This window comes from Canis lupus, chromosome 2 (genome assembly GCF_011100685.1).
Source record: "Canis lupus familiaris isolate Mischka breed German Shepherd chromosome 2, alternate assembly UU_Cfam_GSD_1.0, whole genome shotgun sequence".
Lineage (NCBI taxonomy): Eukaryota > Metazoa > Chordata > Mammalia > Carnivora > Canidae > Canis > Canis lupus.
The window spans coordinates 72,406,276-72,431,710 of record NC_049223.1 but is presented as its reverse complement, the minus strand read 5'-3'; the positions used below and the strand labels follow the sequence as shown (position 1 = coordinate 72,431,710).

The window sequence follows — 25,435 nt, the reverse complement described above, 5'->3', positions numbered from 1 at the left end:
TCTCTGCCTCTCTCTCTCTCTCTCTGTGTGACTATCATAAATAAATAAATAAGAAAATTTTTTTAAAAATTAAAAAAAAAAATAAACATGTAAAACTTTAAAAAAATCATCTAATCCTGATGAAATAAATTGAAGATGACACAAACAAATGGAAAGGTATTCCATGCTCATGAATTGGAAGAACGAATATTGTTAAGATATTCATACTGCCCAAAGTAATCTACAGATTTAATGCAATCCTTATTAAAATATCAACATTTTTCACAGAACTAGAACAAATAATACTAAAAATTGTATGGAACCACAAAAGACCCTGAATAATAACAAAGCAACCTCAAGAAAGAACAAAGCTGGAGGGGTCACAATCCCAACATGTACTATAAAGCTGTAGTAATCAAAACAGTATGGTAACTGGCACAAAAATAGACACACAGGGTATTGAGTCCAGAAATAAACCTACGCTTATATGGTCAGTCTATGACAAAGGAGGCAAGAGTATACAATGCGGAAAAGACAGTTTCTTCAACAAATGGTTCTGGGAAAATTGGACAGTTACATGCACAAGAATGAAACTGAACCACTTTCTTATGCTATACACAAAAAGAAACTTAAAATGGATTAAGGACCTAAATATAAGACCTGAAACCATGAAACTCCTAGAAGAAAACATAGACAGTAATTTCTTTGCCATCAGCTATAGACACATTTTTCTAGATACATATGTCTCCTTAGGCAAGGGAAATAAAAGCAAAATTAAACTATTGGGACTACACCAAAATAAAAAGCTTTTGCAGAGTGAAGAAAACCATCAACAAAACAAAAAGGCAGCCTACTGAATGGGAGAAGATATTTGCAAATAATATATCTGACAAGGGGCTAATATCCAAAATATATAAAGAACTTATACAACCCAACACCAAAAAACCCCCACAAATAATCCCATTAAAAATGGGCAGAGGACTGAATAGACATTTCTCCAAAGAAGACATACAGATGGTCAACAGACACATGAAAAGATGCTCAACATCACTCATCATCAGGGAAATGTAAATCACAATGACATAACACCTTTCACTTGTTGGAATGACTATAATTAAAAAGACAAGAAATAACAAGTTTTGACAAGGATGTGGAGAAAAAGGAACTCTTGTGTGCTGTTGGTGGGGAGGTAAGTTGGTGCAGTCACTCTGGAAAATACTACGGAAAAGAAGTTCCTCAAGAAATTAAAAGCAGAATCACCATATAATCCAATAATTCCTCTAGTGGGTATTTACCTGAAGAATACAAAAACGCAAATTTAAGAAGAGATCCATGTCTATGTTCATTGCAGCAGTGTTTGCAATAGCCAAGACATGGTAACAACCCAAGTGTCCATCCACAGATGAATGGATAAAGAAGATGTGGGAACAGAGAAAGACAAATACTATGTAATTTCACTCATATGTGGAATTTATGAACCAAAATAAACACAAAAAAACAAAGAATAAAAAGATATAAACAAACAAAAAAACCCAGACTCTTAATTACAGAGAACAAATTGATGGTTGCCAGAGGTAGGTGGGTAAAGAGAAGGGAAAAATAGGTAAAGGGGATCAAAGGCATGAATAATTTATAGAATTGTTGAATTATTTTATTTTACACCTGCAACTAATACAACATTATATGTTATTATACTTCAATAAATAAATTTCACAGGGATCCCTGGGTGGCGCAGCAGTTTGGCGCCTGCCTTTGACCCAGGGTGCGATCCTGGAGACCCTGGATCGAATCCCACGTCGGGCTCCCTGCATGTAGCCTGCTTCTCCCTCTGCCTGTGTCTCTGCCTCTCTCTCTCTGTGTGTGACTATCATGAATGAATAAAAATTAAAAACTTAAAAATAAATAAATAAATAAATAAATAAATAAATAAATAAATAAATAAATTTCACATAATCAAACTTCTACTGATGGCATCACCACTCTACCAAAATTTAATCAGTACTCAAATACAACCAGTTATGGGGACACCCCTGTCTGATAGAAATACAATGCAGGCCATGTTCATAATTTAAAATTTTCTGTTAAATACAAAAAAAAAAGTCAAAAGTAACAGGCGAAATTAATTTTAATAATGTTTTAGCTAATTTAACATATTCAAAGTATTATTCTTTTAACAAGTAATCAATATAAAAAGCTGTTAATGAGATACTTTACATTCTTTTTTTGTATTAAATCATCCCATCTCAAACCCAGCCACAGTTCATGTACTCATTGGCCCCATGTGGCTAGCAAATGAAGCACAGATCTAAAGGGAACCCATTATATCCTCAGATGACTCAGGCAAGTAGGCAAGTTAGGAAGTTTTCCCCTGGATGGTAGAAATGCTGGCTTGATCTCACCCTTAAAGATCTGGATCTTCCAACTTGTTTATCATGGAAATGCATTAATACAGAATCAGGACAGGAATAAATGCCAGGTGCTACGAGTGCTCATATGAGGGGCATCCAATCCTGGCCTTGCCAGGAGATGGTTTCAGGAGGAAGATACAAAGGAATGAACATTATTAATAGTAAAAAAACAGATTTTATTATCTTCAATTTATAATTATTCTTTAAACTGTACTTATCTGCTTGATTACACTTCTGTGTATGTATATTCACAATTTCAAAACATTGTTGTAATACTTTCATTAAAAAAAAAAAAAAAAAAGGCCTACTCCTCAGTAGCAACAAACAAGGATCCAATGTCCAGATTTGGGGTTCTAAAAAAATTCTCCAATAAAAAGAACCAGGGATATTTGGAGAAACTGATTCTGTGGCAGTGGGGGACCATTGAAAGCCTGGGGCAGAGAATAGGCAAGATGAGCCCAGAGCATCTTATACTGCCAAAAAGTAAGAAAATATTCAAAAGGATGGGGGCATGGCAAAGGAGTTAACCTGAAAGATTGCCCAGTGGCCAAAGCTGGGACAATTGGAGTAACAAAATAAATAACATAGTATTGGATTATAACCCAAAGTATAAAATAAATATATATGAGTTGAGTCCATATTGATATAAATAAATAATTCAATAAAAGAATAAGGGAGAAGAGACAAATCCACTCATTACCTCTTAAGTATGGGCTGGACTTGGTGACTTGCTTAAGAATAGAGTATGGAGGATCCCTGGGTGGCGCAGCAGTTTGGCGCCTGCCTTTGGCCCAGGGCGTGATCCTGGAGACCCGGGATCGAATCCCACATCGGGCTCCCGGTGCATGGAGCCTGCTTCTCCCTCTGCCTGTGTCTCTGCCTCTCTCTCTCTCTCTCTCTCTCTGTGACTATCATAAATAAATAAAAATTTAAAAAAAAAAAAAAAGAATAGAGTATGGAAATAGCAGAGGGGGAGAGAGAGTAGGGTGTGGGAGTGGGTGGAAGTATCTTCACAGTAAAGAAACCTGGGGAGTATCACAGAGTGATCCACATTAACGTCACCAGTAATAAGTGACGTGGGTAACACGTGCCCCTGCTACAGTGTGAGAGAAGACCATTTCACCTCCGTGCTATTCTTCCCATAAACCCCTAATGCTGTCTAGCCATGAGGAAAACATCAGATAAACCCAAGTTAAGGACATTCTGCAAAAGATCTGATCAGTGTTCCTGAAGACTATGCAGGTCATAGGGATCTGTCCCAGACCTGAGGAGACGAAGGGGACATGAGTACTAAATGCAATGTGGTGTCCTAGATGGGATCTTAGACCAGAAAAAAGACATTTGTGGGAAAACTAGTGAAATCTGAATACATCTGGAGTTCAGCTAATGAAATATATCTATGCTGAGTTTTTAGTTTTGACAAATGCACCTGGGTAATAATGTAAGGTGTTAATAGTAGGGGAAGCTGTGTAAGGGGCATACGAAAACTGTCTTGACTATCTCTACCTTTTCTTTAAATTTAAAATTATTCTAAAGGAAAAGTTTGTTTTTATATATCCTATATTTGATGTCTGTGTATGTGTGTCTATATGCATATATGCGTATATATGAAATGGGAGAAAGGCTTCAGGAAAAAAAAAAAGGAGGTCTTGCTTATCCCAAGCAGAGATCACAGTAGGAAGCATGGGAGGGGGTAGGCTGGGTTCTTTGGGACTTTATCCTGTGGCAGTGGGGAAACACTGAAGGTTATTGAGCAAGGGTGTGGCTAATTACATAATGACTCAGCCAAGTTCATGCAGTTCAGTTTCCTGAGGCCTCCTACAACCCTCCCCTCCTGATGCCCCTTCCTTCCACGTGCTCTTCCTTCTTTGCCTGCAGAGGACAAGTTCTGACAAGAATCTAAGTTATTAGCACAGAGGCGATCACCTCCATAGCCCACACTGGGCTGGTTCAGTGGTCCTTAGAGGCTGGGCATTTAGAATCTCAACATGCCACACCTGATAAGGGCTGGAGCCTCCCACCCAGCACAGGGACCCCCCAGCAGGGTGGAGCTTTATGGTACAAATCACCAAACCCAAGGTTGAGTCATTTTTTCCACCACACCTCCTCTGCTCACTCCTTCCTCCCACAGTGAAATGAAACCAGTCCGTGGGTAAGGACAGGGGACTCGGAGCCAGAAGAGAGACTTTAAGACTGAACCTAGGACACCATGCCATCAGGAGAGTGGTCCATTATCAGTCTTCAACAGGCTTGCTTAGAAACACAAATAAGTCCAGGTCAGAAGCAGGGGGAGGAATAGAGAGAAGAGAAAAACGAGATGAAGGGACACATATATTGGTGTACACTTTTCCACCAGCAGTAGTAGCCATGAAAGTTCAATCTTAGAATTTATCAGATTCTCACCTCGGTTAAACCAGTTTTCACCCTCCCATATATTTTAGTCCTGCCATGGAAAACGAAAACAAAAGGTTGAAGTTAGTGAGGAATCCGTTCTGTGCCAGGCACTGTGCATCATTTCATTTAGTCCTCTATATTAGTATACCCATTTCAGAGGTGAGAAAGCTGAGGCTCAGAGAGGGTAAGTAACACATTCAAGGTCATGTAGGTGGGAAGTGGCAGAGCTGGGAGAAAGCAAAACCAGTTTCTGACCTTCCCCACCCCCTGCCATGGCTAGAGTGGCTGCAGCATACAAAGAACCTCTCACCGGGGATCCCTGGGTGGTGCAGCGGTTTGGCGCCTGCCTTTGGCCCAGGGCGCGATCCTGGAGACCCAGGATCGAATCCCACATCGGGCTCCTGGTGCATGGAGCCTGCTTCTCCCTCTGCCTGTGTCTCTGCCTCTCTCTCTTTCTCTCTGTGTGACTATCATAAATAAATAAAAATTAAAAAAAAAAAAAAAAGAACCTCTCACCTCTAAGCCTTGCCACTCTTTCTTCCCAGAAGGGTTTTCCCTCTGCTCCCCATATCTTTCCCTCTCTTCATCATTCATGTCTGCCTAAAAGTCAGAGAAGCCTTTATCAACCCCATCCAAATGGCAGCCTCCATCACCCACATCCCCTTACTCTATGTCATTCATAGCACCTTAATATACTTATTTCTCTGCTTCTTGTCTGTCTCTACCCACTCCATGAGGACAAGGACCTGGTCTGTTTGGTTTACTGCTGGATTCCTAGTGTCTGACACATAATAGGTCCCTAAAGCATTTGATAAATAAAAAGAGGAAATTCTGCTTCCTTCCACTAAGAGTACTTGACTCTATTCCCCCATCAGCTGCTATATCCTCTTGCCCTTGGAAGCCCCTCCCCTCTGGTCTCCCTTCAGGGACAACTTTTCCCTCTTCTCCAACCCAGAGATAGATGGAGCCACCCACACAGCTGTTCCAACCAGAAACCAGAAGTCATTCTCAAATCCTTTTTTTCTGCCTGATTCCCCCCAACTCCCAGTTTCCAATCAATCACCAATCACCTGCAATGCTCCCTCCACCAGGCAGCCCTCCCTTTTTGCCTAAGTGCTACATTAGCCTCCTCACCAGACTTTGCCTCCAGTTTGGCCCCTGCCATTGAGTCTCCACATTGCAATCAGAGTGATTGGTCTAAAGCTCAAATCGCCTGGGTAAACACCTCATTGATTTCTCAGTGGCCTCAAATAAAGTCTAAGATCTCAATGTGGCTTACGAGGCCCTGTCTCATATGGCCACAGCCTCACATCTAACACTCTCTGCTCTTGCCTGGTTGAACTACTTCCAGTTTCCTAAATGTGCTCATATTTCTTTAGCCTGGAAGCTCTGGCCAACTCCTGCTCATCTTTAGGTCTCAGCGTAGATGCCACTTTCTCCAGGAAGCCCTCCCCAACCTCTTCTGCACCATCAGGCTGGTTTAGGAATCATTAGTGCATAGAATTGGGGCTTTCTTCCCACCCGGAGGGATCCCAGTGGTTATCTGACCCAATTTCATACCCTCTTCCCCTGCATCTTTAATGGGTGTCCCTCCTTGAGGAACCTCCATTGCTTCTCCAATGTTTCTCACCTTTCAAGACCCATTTTAAGTCCAGAATTATCTAGAAAACTTTCTGGGGAGTGAAAAATGGATGTATTTGAGTCAGGCTGCCCCTAGCTCAAGTCCCACCTTTGCTACTTCCCAGTGTGACCTTGGGTATGTTCCATTGCCTCCAAGAGCCTCAGTTCCCTCTGTAAAATGGAGATGACAACATTAATATCCACCTCACAGTTGTTATAAGTAAAATTATAGATGTTAAAGGACAGTGTAAACACTGAAGTGTTACATAGACATGAGGATGATTATTATCTTCCCTGGCTCTATGCCCCCACAGCACTCTCAGGCCATGACCCACCATTTTGCACTTAATTATACCCTGTCTCCAATGATCTGTTCTTGTTTCTTGTGGTAGCCTGCTGCTCACAACCACAGTGGCAGCCTGCTGGGATCACATCTTCTACAACCCTTCTGTATCCCCTAGAGTTCAGATAGCAGTCCCAAGCAAATAGAAGGTGTATGTTATTACTGTGATTATAACCACCTACTATTTATTGATCATCTATTATGACTTAGTACTTTCTGCATTATTTCCAATTCTCAAAACTACCCAAGAGATAGATATTTTTTTCTCTCCACTGTGCAAACCGAGACTCAGAAAAATTAAATAACTTCTTCAAATTCACAGAACTGTTATGATCTTGTGGGTTAGAACCATGAGAATCTTTCTAGCACTTTGCCTGATTGATGTTAAGAGGCTCATGGATTTCCACCTACTGGCTCTTCACTTGGTCATCAATTGGGCTGTGTCTAGAGGAAGAAAAAAAAATCAAACTGGGGGCTTGGCAGAGGAGGTGATTGCCACACCGTGGACCAGACATAGGGATGGGCTTTTGACATGTGAGTTAAGTATTGCTCCACCAAGAGCAGAGTCACAAAGTTTGTTCCTGTGGATGGAGGGAATGGGTGGTGGTCACGAAATGCCCTGGGACATCTAGCAGTGTCAGCACTGCACTGCTTGCCCAAGGAGAGTAGACCGGAGTGGGATCTCATGGCCAAATTAGGCACAGTAAGGGAGTGGTCAACTTGCTGGAGTTTCCATCTTCCTTGGCCAAGAGGAGGAGATGCAGGGTCTACAGTGCACCACTAGATGGCACTGTACAAGGAAGGCACAAAAATTATCCAATTAGGACCTTTCTTTCTTTTCTTTTCTTTCTTTCTTTCTTTCTTTCTTTCTTTCTTTCTTTCTTTCTTTCTTTCTTTCTTTCTTTCTTTCTTTCTTTCTTTCTTTCTTTCTTTCTTTCTTCTTTTTTTAGATTTTATTATTTGAGAAAGAGAGAAAGAGCAGGAGCAGGAGGAGGAGCAGACGGAGAGAAGCAGACTCCCTGCTAGGCAGGGAACCCAATGTGCAGCTCCATCCTAGGACCCCTTAGATTATGACCTGAGCCTAAATCAGATGCTTAACTGACTGAGCCACCCACACACCCTTAGAACCTTTCAACATGGATAATTAGAAGGAATTTTTAGAGCAAGCAAACATAAAGTAAAAGCCTCGTTTTATAGAAGGGATGTGAGGCCCAGAGAAGTTATCTGAGTTGTCCAGTTTCTTGGGCCTGAAACCACTACCAGAGACCTACATCTATCTCTTTCTATGCTCTGTACACTTCACCCTCAATGCTCATCAAATCGTATCTAGGTGCCAGTCTACTCATGGTGTGAAATTATTCAAGTCACTGACAACTTTTTTAGCCTCAGTCTTCCTGTCCACTGAATAAAGGATTTGTCTAGGCCTGTGATGTCAATGTGGTAGCTACAAGCCCCGTGTGGCCATTCAAATTTAAATTAATTAAAATTAACACAATTTTGGATAGCCTGGTGGCTCAGTCTGTTGAATATCCAACTTCTAATTTTGGCTCAGGTCATGATCTCAGGGTCATGAAATTGAGCCCACGTCCAGATCCATGCTAACTAAGTAGGGAGTCTGCTTAAGATTCTCTCTCCTTCTCTCCCTACCCCTCCCCCACTCACTCTCTCTTTCTAAAACAAATAAATAAATCTTTTTTAAAAACTGGCCTAGGGCTCCCGGTGCATGGAGCCTGCTTCTCCCTCTGTCTATGTCTCTGCCTCTCTCTCTCTCTCTCTCTGTGACTATCATAAATAAAAAAAAAAAAAAAAAAAAAAAACTGGCCTAGGGGGCAGCCCCGGTGGCTCAGCGGTTTAGTGCCTGCCTTTGGCCCAGGGCGTGATCCTGGAGACCCAGGATCGAGTCCCATGTTAGGCTCCCTGCATGGAGCCTGCTTTTCCCTCTACCTGTGTCTCTGCCTCTCTCTCTCTCTCTCTCTCTCTCTCTCATACATTTAAAAATCTTAAAAAAAAAAAAAAAAAAAAAAACTGGCCTAGGGATGCCTGGGTGGCTCAGTGGTTAAGTGTCTGCCTTCTGCTCAGGTCGTGATCCTGGGCTTCTGGGATCAAGTCCCACATCAGGCTTTTCACAGGGAGCCTGCTTCTCCTTCTGCCTATGTCTCTACCTCTGTCTCTATGTCTCTCATGAATAAATAAATCTTTGAAAGAAACTGCCCTAAAAAATTAATTACAATTTTAAACTCCATCCTCAGTTACACTAGCCAACATTTCAAGTTCTCAATAGACAGTTGTGGATAGGGGCTATCATATTTGACAGCACAGATATAGAACATCTCCATCGTTGGGGATAGTTCTAACAGACAGCATTGGCTGGTAGCTGAGGTCCTCCCAGTATCTGATGCATCTTCTGCAAGAACATTGAAGAGTGTAAGACTAAATGAATAAGGTTTCCCAGCTCCTAGCCTGAGTTTTTAACCACACACAAGCACTGGGACATACAGAAGACAGTACGAAGGGAAAAAAATCCTCCCTTCGTGGAGCTGACAATTCTAATGTTTCCAAGGTACTGAGTCCAAAAGCCACAGCTCCTGCAATGAAGGTACACTGTCTTAAACTATAAGGTGTCTAATTTACCTAGTTAAAATACAGTTTCTAATTCAATAGGTCTGGGGGGGAGCCTATGAACTTGCATTTCTAACAAGCTCCTTGGTGATGTCATTGTTACTGATCCCAGAGCACATTTTAAGTAGCAAGGATTCGGAGAATTTTGTGGCCAGACAAAATAAACATGTGTGATTCATCTAAAATATTGTGTTTATATTGTGGATCTTCCTGGGAAGCCTGGGTTCAAATCTCACCCCAGGGTAATCTATTCTTCCTGATTCTCAAAACTAGTTTAGAAAGGCTCTCCAAGGCCTGTCATTCCTCATACTTCCGCAGCCTGGTACCGTTCATGCTACATTGCCTTTCCTTTAAGATCTTTGTCTCAGAGGTACCCGGGTGGCACAGTAGGTTAAATGCCTGCCTCTTGTTTTTTACTCAGATCATGATCTCAGAGTCTTGAGATCAAGCCCCACATCAGGCTTTAGAGTCTGCTTGAGATTCTCTGTCTCCCAATGCCTCTTCTGTTCATGCTCTCTCTAAATAAATAAATAAATAAATACATAAATACATAAATATTAAAAAAAAAAAACTTTATCTCAGCCTCTTTCAGGAAGCTGCTGCAACATATCATTGGTCTCCTCCAGTTCTTTATCCATTAATTCCCTCAAAAAGTAGTGAGAGCATCCTGCATGCTGCTATCCATCAGGCTAGCTGCTGGAGATCCTGCAGGCAGATGGTCCCAGCATTCAGAGGGCTCACAGTATACCAAAAGCTGACGGTGAAAAAAATCATGGCAGATGGAGTAAGTGTCACAAAAGAAGAAGTAGAAGATGTTCTGGGAGATTATGACCAGGGACCTACTTGAATTTTGCTCAGAGAAGACCTTTTAGAAGAAGAAGCATTTCATTTGAAAACTGAAGAAGAAATAAGAATTATCCAGGCAAACAGAGGAGATATCTGACTTACTACGGATGCATATTAAATTCCCAAACCTTACTGATGTAGAATAACTGCAGGACAAGAAATGTCGCTGTGGCCAGTGTTGAAAACACATTCTGCCCCAGTGGGAGAAGTGTAACCATGTAGAGAATGCTTGAGCAGAGCCCATCTGAGGGCATAAACACAACCTAGCAAGACTGGCATGTAGCAAGAGAAAGAGACTGGTATAAAATGAGGTAAAAACCCCCAAATCTTCATCCTTGCCCTTGAGAAGTTTGTCTTCTTAAGAGCTATGTTACCTGCCCTGTGTTTCATAATTTACAACCAACAAAGAAATGCCTGCATTATTTCCTCATTTATTTTAAATAACAATACCGTAGCATGAGCCCTATTTACAAAGAGACACAATGCATCAGTGAGGGAAATGAAGAGCAGTGCAGGAGGCATAAGGTGACTCAGTGATTTTAGTTGACACATGGATAAATATTTTACATGTTAATAGTTAACGTGTTTCTTTTCCTAGAAAGCATCAAGCTTATGATGTCACTGATAATTATGGTTGGGACAGATCAAAGAAGTGACTTTATGTAAAGTGGACTTAAGGGAAACTGTTCAATGAATAATAGTATAGAAGGTCTGTGACGATGGTAATAGTGACAAAGATGGAAAATAAGTGAGGAGAGTTTGCAAAACACTGGCAAAGGAGTAGGTGTGTGGGATCTGTCTGGACTCAGATCAAATCTTGGCCAGGTGTTAAAGGCAAACATCCAAGAGAGAGCCAGACATGTTGTTTAGCTATCCCATGCTTTGGTTTTCTCATTTTTAAAATGAAAATGACTCTATTCCCTCCCTTCATGGGGTTGTCATGAAGAGTAAACTAGTTAATATTTGTAAAGTGCTCAGAATAGTTGCTGGCACTTAGTAAGTGCAAGATAAGTGCCTGTTAAGGAACTAATTTAAATTAACTGACTTTAGAACCAGAAGGAATGTTTTGGCTCTTGCAACTGAACTCTTCATGGGTATCTGTGTTTGTCTTTAAGCTGGATCCAGCAGCTCAAAGTGCATCATTAATTCTCTCTCTCTTTCTCTTCCTCCCTTTCTCTCCCCACATTTCAGTTCTACTCTGTTTCATGTCGATCCATCCTCAGGAGACCGACCTCTCACTCAGAGTTGGTTACTACAACTCCAGGGTTAGAGGAACACAGCCATCAGTGCAGAAGAAGGAGATGCCTCCTTGCTGATATTGTAGGAAAAGCCCCTGAATTAACTCTGATTGGTCCTACCTGAGTCAAATGACCATACCTCAACCAATTGCTTTGGCACATTGGAGGATTATGCCACTTGGCCAGCCTCATCATACAAGTGGCCCTGAATACAAGAGGCATAGAGCCAGTTTACCTGAGCCACATGGACTAAGTGGGTAGATGGGGTGGTTCCTTAAGGAAAATCCAGGCATTCTTCAAAGAAGAAAAGAGATTAGAAACTAGGTAGGCAAACAAGCAAACACAGAGAAAAAGTCTTCTACACTAAGTAACTTGTAAATGATCTAATCTCTCCAAATCTCATTTTCTCTGTATGTAAATGAGCACAACCTAAAACAGTTTCTAAAGAACAAAGTCAAGGTAAGGATCAAGTAAGATAAACATTTACTAAAACTTAGCACCATATCAGTCACACAGTAGGCTCAATAAATATTAGTTATTAGTAGTAGTAACAGAGTTAGTCATGATAGGGATGAGATTTAAACCTAAACTTTCTAAGGCCAGTAATCTTTATACATTTCCATCAGCTTTTTGTAATGGCAAACCCTCCTACCTCTGTAGTATTTTGCAGTATACAAAGAGATTCATCTACATTTTTTCTTACTTAATCTTCACAACAACCTATTTATTTGCTTTATGCAAATGTTACATAGTTGGAGAACTGGAAATTTGAAGAGTAAGTCATTCCCTCCATTCACTTCCTCAACAAATATTAAATATACACCACGTTCTATTGATCATGGCCTCTCTGAATGCTCCAGCTCCCTTCCAGATTGCCAATCATCTAGACTCCAGACCAATGTTTTTCAAGTTGTAGGTCATTACTCATTAGTAGGTCATGAAATCAATTTAGTGAGCTGTTATCAACATTTTAACATTTAAAATGAGAGAGAAAACACCACATATATCCCAAATAGGGAGCCAGAATATTGATTTGTGAAACTCTTGCAACTATACTTCTGTGTATATAGGTGGATCTTGGGTCATGATATAAAATGGATTCCCTCTGTGGGACCTTGTTAAAAAGTTTATAAGTCATTAATTGGTAGAGGATCTCAAACTTTTTGGTTTCAGGATCACTTTACATCTTAAAAATTATTGAGAATCTCAAAAACTTTGCTTTTGTGGGGGTTAAGCCATTGATATTTACCACATGAGAAATTGAACAGAAACATTTTAAATCATGGGCCTACACAAGCATATATACCACTAGCCATCAGATTGATCTCATTATCACATGTTTTAGTCTCTGTACATTATGTACACTGTACACTATGACAGTGGAAAAAGAAAATAACTTTTTAGCACTGTTATGGATATTGGTTTGAATGTGAAGACTCCCTGAAATGGTCTTAGGGATTGATCTATAGGATATCTCTATTTAAATGTTTCTGCCAAGTTTCCAATTCACCCTTTCCAAAACAAACTCTTCGTCTTCCTCCCTAAATCAATAAGCCTTCCCAGGATGCCTATTCTGGTCATTGGCACTACTCTCCTGTAGTGACCCAAGATTCAAACTAAGGATTCTGTTTAAGAGCTGTTTCTTTTACCCATCAGAGTCAATGCCACCAGCTCTCCTCTACTTCTCTTCTCTCTTCCAAGTGGACAAGGCTCGGAATCATTATTGGGAGGCAGCCTAGTGTAATGACTAAGAACATAGGTGGCAGCTATACAGACCTTGGTCAGACTTTGGGCAATTTACTAATGAATGCGCAAAAATCAAAAGTACTAAAAGGTGTAGAACAAAAAGTCAACCTCCTTCCCTTCCCTGTCCCAGAGGCCCCCTGTTCCTCACCTACAGAGTAGCCACTTCTTGAGCATGATCTCTCAGAGTTTCTGATTTCATGTCATCCCTTAACTCTTCTGCCTGCCAAACTCCAGACTCACCTGGAACCCCTTCCTGGCTCTCCCCAACAAAACAGGATTTTTTTCTTCTTCCTGTTGGCAAACTCTACATAAACTTCTACAAAACTTAGCAAATATACTGCTTTGAACATAGATGCATTTATTTTTCTCACTATATTATGAGCAAATAGAACAATGTCTTTTTTCTTTGTAAGTCCAATGTCTACCTAGTTCAGTGCCTAACACAACATGAGCGTTTGGTGAATTTCTGATGACTAGATGTATTTCCCCTGTTCAAGAATTTTCAATGGCTCCCCGGAGCCCGTGGGGATATCAGTCTAAACTTCTCAAAGGGGGATCCCTGGGTGGCAGCGGTTTAGCGCCTGCCTTTGGCCCAGAGAGTGATCCTGGAGACCCGGGATTGAATCCCACGTCGGGCTCCCGGTGCATGGAGCCTGCGTCTCCCTCTGCCTGTGTCTCTGCCTCTCTCTCTCTCCCTCTCTCTCTCTCTGTGTGACTATCATAAATAAATAAAAATTAAAAAATAAATAAATAAACTTCTCAAAGGGGTTTCCAATCCTCTCCATTTAACCTCAACTTCCATAGAGGCACCTGGCTGGTACAAGCGTTTAAGCATCCAGCTCTTGATTTCAGCTCAGGTCATGATCTCAGGGTCCTGGGATCAAACCCTGAGTCACACTCCATGCTCAGTGGGGAGTCTGCTTGGGATTCTCTCTCCTCTGCCCCACCCCACCCCATGCTCTCTCTCTCTCTCTCTCTCTCTGAAATAAATAAATAAATCCTTGAAAAATAAAAACAAAAACAAAACCTCAACTTTCCCATCCAAACTGGTCCTCTGGGAAATCTAGCTGTAGCCAAAATAGTCTCCTCTGTAGAGACTGACTGCCAAACTCTGTTCTACTGCCGGGCTGTTGCTTGTACTGTTGATCATCAGCTAAAATTCTGAAATCAAATATTACATCATGTCATGTGCTAGTCCCTAGAAACAATAAATTTATCAATTTTTATCTAACATGTAAATGCTTTATAAGTCTCACAAGAAAATGTTTGATTTGGAAAGTTACATGAAATCAATCCCACTGCAACATTGTTTAAAATAGCAAAAGACACTGAAGGTATCCTAATTGCTTATCCACATATGGATAGTTAAACAATATCTACTGCATCTTTATGGCATCTTTACTCAGTGGTGTGTTATATAGCTGTTAGATGAGCTAGATCTAGATAGGTCAATCTGACTTAATTTCAAGTGGAATAATACAGCATGTGTACATGGCTTCTTTCTATGGTGTTATGTTTATGAGATTCATCTAGGTTGTTGCTTGTAGCAATAGTTTCCTTCTCCTCCTTGCTATATAGTATTCCACTGTATGAATACATCACAGTTTATCTATTTACTTATCTATTTTACTATTGAATACCATTGGGTTGTTTTCAGTTTTTGGTTGTTATGATTTTATTGGCTGTAAAGAATATTCTTGTGCATATCTTGTTATACATATGAACGTATATGCTCAAAATCTACCTGTAGTGGAAGATATGCATGTATGTTCAGATTTACTTGACACTGTCCAAAGGATTTCCCAAGTGCTTGTACCATTTTACATTCCTACAGTAGTAAATTAGGGTTCCAGTTGCTTCACACCTCTAAAACTTGATAATGACGATCTTGAATTTTAACCATTTTTGTGGGTAAGTAGTAAGATCTCATGTAGTTTTATTTTTTATAATTTTTTTAAAAATTTATTTATTTATTCATTCAGAGAGAGCGAGAGAGAGGCAGAGACACAGGCAGAGGGAGAAGCAGGCTCCACGCGGGAAGCCCAATGCGAGACTCAATCCCAGGTCTCCAGCATCACACCCCGGGCTGCAGGCGGCGCTGAACCGCTGTGCCACCAGGGCTACCCTCTCATGTAGTTTTAATTTGTAATGTCACGACTGGGGTTAAGCAACTTTTCATATGTTTAATAACCAAATGAACTTCCTCTTTCTGTATGTGCCTACTTAAGCATCTTACCCATTTTTATCTTGCCCTTTATCTTATGGAGTTTATTTATTTATTTTTGACTAATCTCTACATCCAATGTGGGGCTCAAACTCATGACCCCAAGACCAAGAGTCTTATGCTCCTCCAACTGAGCCAGTCAGAAACTCCTATCTTGCCCTTTATTTTAAAGGTCAACTATCCTAATTGATTTGTAGTAATTCTTTGTGTGTGTGTGACTTGTAGTAATTCTTTATATATTTCAAACATCAGCTCTTTTTGATTTATATATATGTTGCAACTATCTTCTCCCCTTTCTCTCTGTTTTATTTTAGCAGCATGTGAGGTTGCCCATTCTTCTCCATCTTTGTCGGCATCAAAATGCAATTTAAAAAAAGAAGCATGTCGAAAAGCATCTATCTCTATTTTAATTAACAGACTTAACTTTTTTAGAACAGTTTAAACTTTATATAAAACTGGGTAGATAGGGCAGCCCGGGTGGCTCAGCAGTTTAGCGCCACCTTCAGCCCAGGGTGTGATCCTGGAGACACAGGATCGAGTCCCACGTCAGGCTCCCTGCATGGAGCCTGCTTCTCCCTCTGCCAGTGTCTGTTTCTCTGTCTCTCATGAATAAATAAATAAAATCTTAAAAAAAAAAACTGGGTAGATAGTAGAGAGAGGACTATTTATCCGCTTTCTTCCCTCCCCAAACATTTCTCTATGATTAATATTTTGCATTAGTATACTACATTTATTACAGTTGAACCAGTATTGATATATTAACTAAAGTCCATAGTTTACATTAGAGTTCTCTATGTTGTATATAGCAATATGGGTGGTTTTTTTTAAAGATTTTATTTATTTATGCATGAGAGACACAGAGAGAGAGGCGGAGACATAGACAGAGGGAGAAGCAGGCTCCCTGAGGGGAGCCGGACACGGGACTGGATCCCAGGACCCCGGGATCATGACCTGAGCCAAAGGCAGATGCTCAACCACTGAGCCACCCAGGTGCCCCAGCAATATGGGTTTTGATAAATACATAATGTAATATCCACCATTACAGTATCATATAGAACAGTTTCACTGCCCTCAAAAGCCTATTTCCATCCCTCCCTTTCTAATTCCTCCGCAAGCCCCTGGAAAACACTGATCCTTTTTATTATCTCTATAATTTTGCCTTTTCCTGAATACCATATAGTTGAAATCATATAATATGTAGCCTTTTGAGATTGGATACTTTCTTTTTTTTTCAGATTGGGTACTTTCACTAAGTGATATGCATTTAAGTTTCCACCATGTCTTCTATGGCTTGATAGCTCATCTCTTTTTTTATCACATATTTTTAATTTTTGTATTTTTTTAAAATTCTGGTACAGTTAACATACAGTGTTATATTAATTTCAGGTGTATAATATAGTCATTCAACAATTCTACACATTACTCAGTGCTCATCATAATAAGTGTACTCTTAATCTCCTTCACCTATTTCACCCATCCTCCCATGCACCCTCCCTCTGGTAACCACAAGTTTGCTCTCTATATTTAGAAGTCTGAAAAAAAATCTGATTTTTTGTTTGTCTCTTTTTATCTTTGATCATTTATTTTGTTCTTAAATTCCACACATGAGTGAAATCATATGATATTTGTCTTTGATTTCTTTCACTTAGCATTATACCCTCTAGATCTACCCATGTTTTTACAAATGGCAGGATTTCATTCTTTTTTATGACTGAATAATATTTCATGATAGATAGATAGACGTCTATCTATATATATATCCCCCACATCTTATCTATTCATTTATAGATGGACTTGGTTGCTTCCATATTTTGTAATAGCTCATTCCTTTTTATCATCAATTAATATTCCATTATATGGATGTACCATGGCTTATTTATACACTCACTATTTGAAGGCCATTTTCGTTGCTTCCAGTTTTGGGCAGTAATAAATAAAGCTGATGTAAATATCTGTGTGCAAGTTTTTGTGTAGACATAAGTTTTTAACTCATTTGGGTAAATACCTAGGAATGCAATCACAGGATCATATGAAAAGACTATGTTTAGCTTTGTAATAAACTGCCAGGCTTCTTCCACAGTGGCTGTGCCATTTTACATTCCTACCAGCAATGAATGAAAGTTACTATTGCTCGACATCCTTGCCAGCATTTGGTATTGTTAGTTTTTTGGATTTTAGCCATTCTAGGTTTGTAGTGATATCTTTTTTTTTTTTTTTTTTTTTTTTTGGTTTGTAGTGATATCTTGTTTTAAGTTGCAACTCTAATGACATCTGATGTCGAGCACCTTGAAAGCATCTTTTCATATGCTTCTTTGCCAGCTGTATTTATCTTCTTTGGTGAGATGTTTCAGATCTTTGTCCATTTTTAAATTGGGTTGTTTGCTTTCTCGTCAAGTTTTAAGAGATCTTTATATAATTTGAATACAAGTCCATTAGCTGATAGATGTTTTGCAAATTTTCCCCCAGTCTGGGGCTTGTCTTTTCATCCTCTTAATGGTGTCTTTTGTAGAGCAGGTTTTTAATTTTAATGATGTTCAGACTTTCATGTTTTTCTTTCATGGATCTAAAAACTCATCACCCCACTCAGAGTTACCTAAATTTTCTCCTTTGTTATCTTCAATAAGTTTTATAGTTTATTTTTTACATTTAAGTCTATGATCCATTATGAGTTAATTTTTGTGAAAGATATAAGGGCAACATTTAGTTTTTTGGGTTTTTGTTTTTTTTTTTTTGTACATGGATGTCCAGTTACTCCAGCATCGTTTCTTGAGAAAAAGACTTTTTCTCTATTAAATAATCTTTGCTTCATTGTCAACAATCAGTTGACTATATATGTGTGAGTCTTTGTCAGGGTTCTCTATTTTGTTCCATTAATATATTTGTCTATGCTTCTGCCAATACCACACTGTCTTGATTATTACAGCTTTTTTTTTTTTTTTTATTACAGCTTTGTAATATGTCTTGAAGTTAGGAAGTGTCAGTCCTCCAATTCATCAGTATTTTAAAATTTGAATGTCACAATTTCAATGCGTTCTACATACATACTGCTAATTTCTATTTATAGCTTCTGTCAAGTAGATAGTGGCATATGGTATACTCTATTCACAGAGGCATAAAGAGGCTAAATAATCTGCTCATCCAACAGGTAACAGAGTCTCAGCTTTTTAGTGCCTTCGTGCACTAACCTGGTCCCTGGGAAAGGAACCTTGGTCTATTGTCTGCAAGGTTAATTATTCCCCATGTAGATTAAAACACTGGAATACTATTTGATCTGTTTTCTCGGAGTTTGATTATCGGAAGGTGTCTCCCTGATTTGATTGGTACTAGGAACCCTGGCACTGCTGAGAGTCTAACCATATACAACTGGGTGTGGCCACTGGACTGAGTTATGCGCGAAACTATCATCTTAAAAGATTCTGTAGTAGGTATTCCTAGTGTGGCTTGCCAATAATAATTCATTAATCTCTTTTGCTTGGCTTCCTCCTGCAATATAGCAGCTGGAAATGCTAAATAATTGCTTCCAGACTTTCCCAATCCTACCTTGCAGGTAGTTATAAGACAGTTTTGGCAAGTAAGATACACTCCTCCGTTGGGGGTTCCTAAAAAAGCTTTTGCTTTCTTAATAAAAGGCATCTAGTGATGCTTCCTCCACCTCCCAATTCTTCTTGTCTTTATCATAGATACGATGCTTGATGCTGCAGCAGCCATTTTATTAATAGTGAAAAACCAAAACTAAGGATCCTGGGGCAGAAAAAATAGAAATGAATTATGTTAAACAGCTAATTACAGGAATAATGTATCTCAAAACCTCTTGTTAATGTGAGAAATTTCACTCTCATATGTTAAAGCCACTGCTGGTCAAGTTATACATTACTCGTAACTGAAAACAGTCTAAATAAATCTAACTCTTCTAGTAGGTCTATCCTTGCATAGACATTTTTGGAATGCTTCTTTTGGAAATGCCATAGGATTCCTTGACATATTCTCTGAATGTCTTCAGTAGCATCAATCTTTGCCTCCCCCTTTTGTGGCTGTATCAAAGGAAGTAGATACATTTTATTTAGGAAAGAAAAGACTCGCTAGGGACATGAGAGCTGTATTCATTATCTGAAGCTTTTTTAAGAGGAAAGGGGATAATGATGACTGCCATTCTTTCTACCCCTCACCAAATTGGCCTAGTTTACCCAAATACCACCTCATTTAGTATACAAAATTGAGGTTGTTACAGAATAGAGTCGAGACAAAGGATTTTTATTATTAAGGGTTGCCTACCAATCAGAGTAGTTCAAACACAGAAATGTGTTGCTCCATGAGACAGAGAACTTTGCCTTCCTGGGAAGGGCTGATCAGAGAACTGAGGATGCCTAGCAGGAAACCCTTTAGGAACTGCTCAACTTCAAAATTCAAACCTCAGTTTGGGGAGTGAGATTAGCTAATTCTTTCCTAGCCTAGTGGAGTAGGGTTTTAAAGAAAGAACAGATCAGTAAGATAAATGGGAGCAGGAGCATGATTCCAAGTGAAAGGAGCAGCTTAAACAAAGGTGCAGTGTCTTTAAGATGAGTTTGGATACTCTGGATGGACCAGTTGGACTGGAGTGGACAGTTAGGGCCCTCGGCAATTTGTGACTTTAGACTAATCACTGAACTATTGTAGACCATGGATTTTCCTTGGTAATATGAAGGGACCAACTGAAATCAGCAAGTCTCAACCTTTTCTTTCTTTCTTTTTTTTTTAAGATTTTATTTTTTTAATTTTTATTTATTTATAATAGTCACAGAGAGAAAGAGAGAGAGAGAGAGAGAGAGAGAGAGAGAGAGGCAGAGACATAGGCAGAGGGAGAAGCAGGCTCCATGCACCGGGAGCCCAACGTGGGATTCGATCCCGGGTCTCCAGGATCGCGCCCTGGGCCAAAGGCAGGCACCAAACCGCTGCGCCACCCAGGGATCCCCTCAACCTTTTCTTACAGTGACCCAGGCAACTACAAGTCCTAAAGAAAATACAAGGAGGTAGTGCCTGTTGTTTTTTTTTAATCAGTGAGATTCTTGTATAATAATAATTACCACAGTATGGATATCGACCTTTAACTTTTTTCTTTTTAATATATTGACCTTTAACTTTTAGACAAGGCTGATACCTGTGTCCAGATAGGATTTTTTTTTTTGCCCCTTATTTAATCTTTAAATTAAAAAAAAATAATTATAAACTATTTCAAACTTTTAAAAAAGTACAGATATTAATATAATCACCAAGATAAAAGTTTAATATTTTTCTATATTTACTTCTAATCTTTTAAGATATAAAATGTTACAAACATAGTTAAAACCTCATCCCTCGCCTCTTCTTTCATTTTTCCCAGGGGCAACCATTCTCCCAAAATTGCTGTGTGTCTTTCCCATTTCAGTTTGTGTATTTTTACTGCCTATATAAGTATCTGTAATATATGGTATTTTTTGTGTTAAATTTTACATAAATATCACACTGAATGTATCATCTTTCAACTTCCTTTTTCCATTCATTATTATAACTATCTTGACAGCATGTAAATAATTTAGCTAGTTGTCTAGTACTTCATTTTATGAAAAAAAACATAATTTATCCATACATTCCCCTACAGAAGGACAGTTAGGTTGTTTTGACTTTCTTTTGCTATTTTAACAAGGCTGGAAGTAGGGTTGCTTGCCCATGTCTCCTTGCACACACATGCAACAGTTCCTCTAAAGTTTAGAAGTAAAATTTCTGGGTTGTAGAACAAGAGCATCTTCAATTTTAGGTCAAATATGCCTCCTTTTGCCCAAGTATCCAATCAGCAGATGAAAAAGTTTGTATCAGTGACTACCTCTGCAGAGCTGATCAATTGAGGCATTATCCAGTGCACTTAGGAGAGAAAAAGGAGCTACATTCGTTGTCACAAGCCTTATTTGAATAATCCTTGTCTTCTTCCAAAAGCCAAACAAGGAAATATTGGAATTAGTCACTTAAATATCTACCCAATAGACCAACTGTTCCTATAGTATCCTGGACAGATGATTATACATCCTATCCTTGAATACTACCAAAGACAGAGGGTTTACAACCTCCCAAAGTAGCTCAGCTCCATAGGTTAGAAAGTTTTCTCTGAAATTATCCAAAAACACCTATGGCTGGGAGGGGTGCCTGATTCTGAGCTTAATTCTCCTGTGAGCCTGTCTTTCCTATGTGAAAATGGGAGTAAGAATAATACCTAATTCATAAGGTAGCTATAGGAATCAAATGAGTTAGTGTGTATGTGAATGTATGTGTATACATAGATAAATGTATGCACATATACATACATATGTATGTACACGTATATATATGCAGTATACACATATAATATATATGCATATATTCATATATGTAGAAAACAGAAAGAGAGTACATGAGAGGGCAAGTGAGCTCCTGGTAGAAAATAATCAATTAACTATAGCTGCAGCTATTTTCTTTTTAAAATTTTATTTATTTGAGAGAGAGAATGAGCGATGGCGGGGGGGGGGGTGAGAGGGAGAGGGACAAGCAGAGCCCAATGTGGGGCTCGATGCCAGCACCCTGAGATCACAACCTGAACCAAAGTCAGACCCGACTGAGCCACCTAGGCATCCCCCAGCTCTTATTAATATTCTTTATCCTATCATCCATTCCTCACCAACAAAAGTTCATTCTGCCAACAAATATTTACCATCTACTATGTGTCAAAGACTGCTAGGAGCCACAGACAAATCACCCACACTTCTCTGTTGGTATTTTTAAGAGCCTCTGTGATATTGCCAGCAGAGAGCAAGAGTTTAAAATGGGAATTCTGGATTCAAAGAATCTGGATTTGAATCCCAACTGTATCTCTTCCTAGCTATGCAACTTGTGAGGACAGAACTTACCCCTCATGGTAAGTGTTCCATACATGTTAGTTATTATTCAGTTTAATTGAGCCAGTGACCTTAGCCAGGTTTCAGCCTGAGCCTGGAGAGCTATGGAGAGAGAATCTCAAAGCTTCCTTCTAGTCCCAAAGTTTATGATATTTTATATGCAGTGGAACATCTATGGGGGGAGAGATCAGGAAGATGACCCACAGTTACAAGAGAAAAACATTTCACAAAGCTGAATTCAAGTAGGTTCTAACTCCTCCAAATGGGAAGAAATCACCCTTTGGGAGCTCACAGACTAATTTATACACTTGATGTGAGCAGAAGCAGAAAAAACAAGCAACTCGTGGAGTGATAAACACGGAACAAGCGCTATGGATGCTAAATATGTCTAGTCCTTCCTGAGAGTGGGTGCTGCCTGGTTCTCACTGGAGGGACAGGGAGTCTTCAAAAAGCTCAGACTCTGAAGTAATGCAGATCTAGGTTTGAATCCCAGTTTGGTTCCTTGTCAGCTATGTGACCCTGGGCAAGTTGCTTTTAATCTTTTTGTGCCTTAGCTTTCTCTTCTGCAAAACCCAGTAAGAGTATCTAACAAACTGTACTTCATATAGCGGTGACACAGTAAATGCTAAATAAAAGCTAATTATCGTTATCTGACAAGTGGCACCCACCCTATGGGTGAGTGACAAGTTTCCATTCTCAGTAGATGATGACAGTATCTTCTTTTTCTGACTTGAGGCGCCTCATGGGTGGGGCCTGGTCTCTGCCTTCAGAAGTTGGGCAAGATGCCTCCTCCCTTGTCACCTTGGGAACTTCCTTAGAGAGGACGGTGTCTCCTCCATCAGACTTGGCACTCCGCTAGGCTGGAACTGCCTCTTCCTTCGAGGCGGGAAACAGCAGTGCTTCCACCGTTAGTCCCAGATGGACCCCGTCTCTCTCTCTCGGTCAGGCTGAGAGTTTCCAGAGTGTGTGTGGCTGGCTCCCGTCCAAGCCACTTGGTTGTAGGACTGATTACCTTTTATCCGCCTCCTTCAGGCCCAGGAGCAAGAGTGAGGAATGTGCCATTTCAGCAGCCCCCCAGGGCAGGAAGAAGTAAGATGAAGCTCGGCTCTGGGGGATGGGAGGGAGGCACTGGGGCCCCAGTCTGAAAAGTCTCTGTGGAGCTCTTAGGAGACTCCGTCGGGCTCTGAGGGGCAATGGGTGAGTGTGATGGGTGTCCCAGAAACCACATGAGGGAGCATTTTCCTTGGATGTGGGGTGGGAGGTGCGTCAGGGTAACTAATGGCAACTGGGCGGGGTGAGCCCACGCGGCAGGAGCTCTTCCACGGAGAAAAACTACGACTCCCAGGATGCCTTGGGGCTTAGTCCGGCTTTCCCGCCTGCCCACTGGCTGCCGGTCCGGTTAGCGCAGGAGCGGATTGGTCGCGGCGGTGCGGGGCTCCCCCACTAGCAGGTTAGTAGGCACCGCCGGCAGCAGACGTTGACCGGGCGCGCGGGGCGGGGGAGGGGCCCGGCTAGCCATTCTGGAAGCCGCCGGACGCCGTCTCCGTAGCGTAGCCGCCGGCTGTGAGGCGCGGGGCGGGGGCGGAGACTGCGTGGCGCAGGCGCGGTGCCGGGCTTCTCCTGGGTCCCCAGACAGCTGGAGGAGATAAACAGAGGAGGAGGAGGGAGGGGAGTGCGTGTGTGAGAGCGCGCGAGGGAGTGTGAGTGTGTGTGAGCGCGGGTGTGAGGCGGTGCGCAGGGGCGGGCGGAGGCGCTGTCCGGCCCCGGCCAGGCGCCGGGCGGGGAGCATGGGAAGGGGCTAGAGCTGCCCGGGCCCCCAGCCCCCTCCCCGGGATCCGCGCCCCCCCCCTCCCGGGAGAGGGGCCGGGCCCCCCGGACGGACATGGGCTCCTGAAGTTGCGCCGCCGCCGGTCCTGGGAAGAGGCCTGACAGGTACCGGTAGCCACCGCCCCCTGCCCTCGCCGGGCGCCGGAGCGAAAACCGGCTCCCGCAGTCCCAGCACACGGGCCGCCCGCTCTGGGCCGCCCGCAGCCCTGCCGGCCCCGGGGCCTGAGGCCGCCAGCCTCGGGGCTCAGGGGTGTCCCGAGAGGGGGCAGGCCTCGCTGGGGCGAAGGGCAGAGTGGGCCGGGGGCGGAGTGGGATGGAGGGTTGGCCGGGACGTGGGTGGGGGGGGAGGCTCTGGGAATCCAGGGAGACTCTGCCAGCGGAGAGGTGGAAGTCGTCCCATCACGGGACTTTTTTTGCGGAGTTTTTGTTTGACATCTGATCTGGCGCCGGTCTCAGGAAGAAGGGGGCAGGTGGAAATGCCGGGAGGGCTACGTTGACCTGACCTGCTCTCTTAGTTTCCTGCTCTCCTGCTCTCGCTCTGTCTCGCTCGCTCTCGCTCTCGCGCTCTCTCTCTCTTGCCCTCCCGCTCGCTCTCTCTGAGAGAGTGTGTGTGTCCGTGTGTCCGTCCGTGGTCAGGCTTTTTGCAGCCGCAGATGCCTTCAGTGGCCCATCCTGGCACCAAGCTGAACTCTGCCAAGGTGTTCCCTCCGGGCGACTGTAACGCCCTTACAGAGGGCCTTTACTTGGGTACCAGCTATTCAGTACCCACTTCAAAGGGAAATAGGAAGTGTGGAATAGAAGAGAGACTGTGAACCGACCAGCGGGATCCAATTCTTGTCACTGAAAGCTGCAGTGGGACGCCCCCTTGCCAGCCAGGTTGAATTTGCTTAGTGACCTCTGACTCTCCTCTGCAGGTGTACCACCAGGGTCTCTAAGAAAAGAGGTATCAAGACTTATGACTAAAGTCTAACTGCCTAATTTGACTATTTTCCTCAAAGTCCTTTTCTTCTGTGACTATTTTTTTAACTTCCTGAGGTAGTGGTAGAGCAACTTTAAAGTTTTCCTCTTAAGTTTATGAGTTTAGAAACCTGATAGGGTGTCTGTAACTTCCCCATTCTTCCCAAGGATGCGGTAGATGATCAGTGTAAAGTGGCAGTTAAGTGTTCCCTTTTAACAAAGTCTGAAACGGTTTTGAGAAGGTGACGATTCAGAGGACACCAACTGACTCAAAGATATTAGGAAGTCTCTGCCTAGGGCACAGTTCTGTCCAGTGGTCTGAACCAAGCTTTTTCTGTACCTTACAGTCCCTCCTG

The 25,435-nt window shown here is 41.5% G+C and overlaps 1 protein-coding gene and 1 long non-coding RNA gene across 5 annotated transcripts in view; one reads left to right on the top strand and one right to left on the bottom strand.

Moving 5' to 3' along the window:
• Positions 1–18,090: 18,090 nt before the first annotated feature.
• Positions 18,091–23,842, bottom strand: LOC119870386. Its single transcript, XR_005355925.1, has 2 exons — positions 22,964–23,842; positions 18,091–19,158 (listed from the first exon to the last, which is right to left on the bottom strand). It is a non-coding gene; the product is annotated as an uncharacterized LOC119870386 (long non-coding RNA).
• An 86-nt stretch (positions 23,843–23,928) lies between these two features.
• The window catches only part of WDTC1 (WD and tetratricopeptide repeats 1), a 63,315-nt gene continuing 61,808 nt past the window's right edge, over positions 23,929–25,435 (top strand). For all 4 annotated transcript variants that reach the window (XM_038531419.1, XM_038531421.1, XM_038531418.1 and 1 more), the window contains exon 1: positions 23,929–24,227. The gene's annotated coding sequence lies outside the window, so the exon portion shown is untranslated. The remainder of the gene's footprint in view (positions 24,228–25,435) is intronic.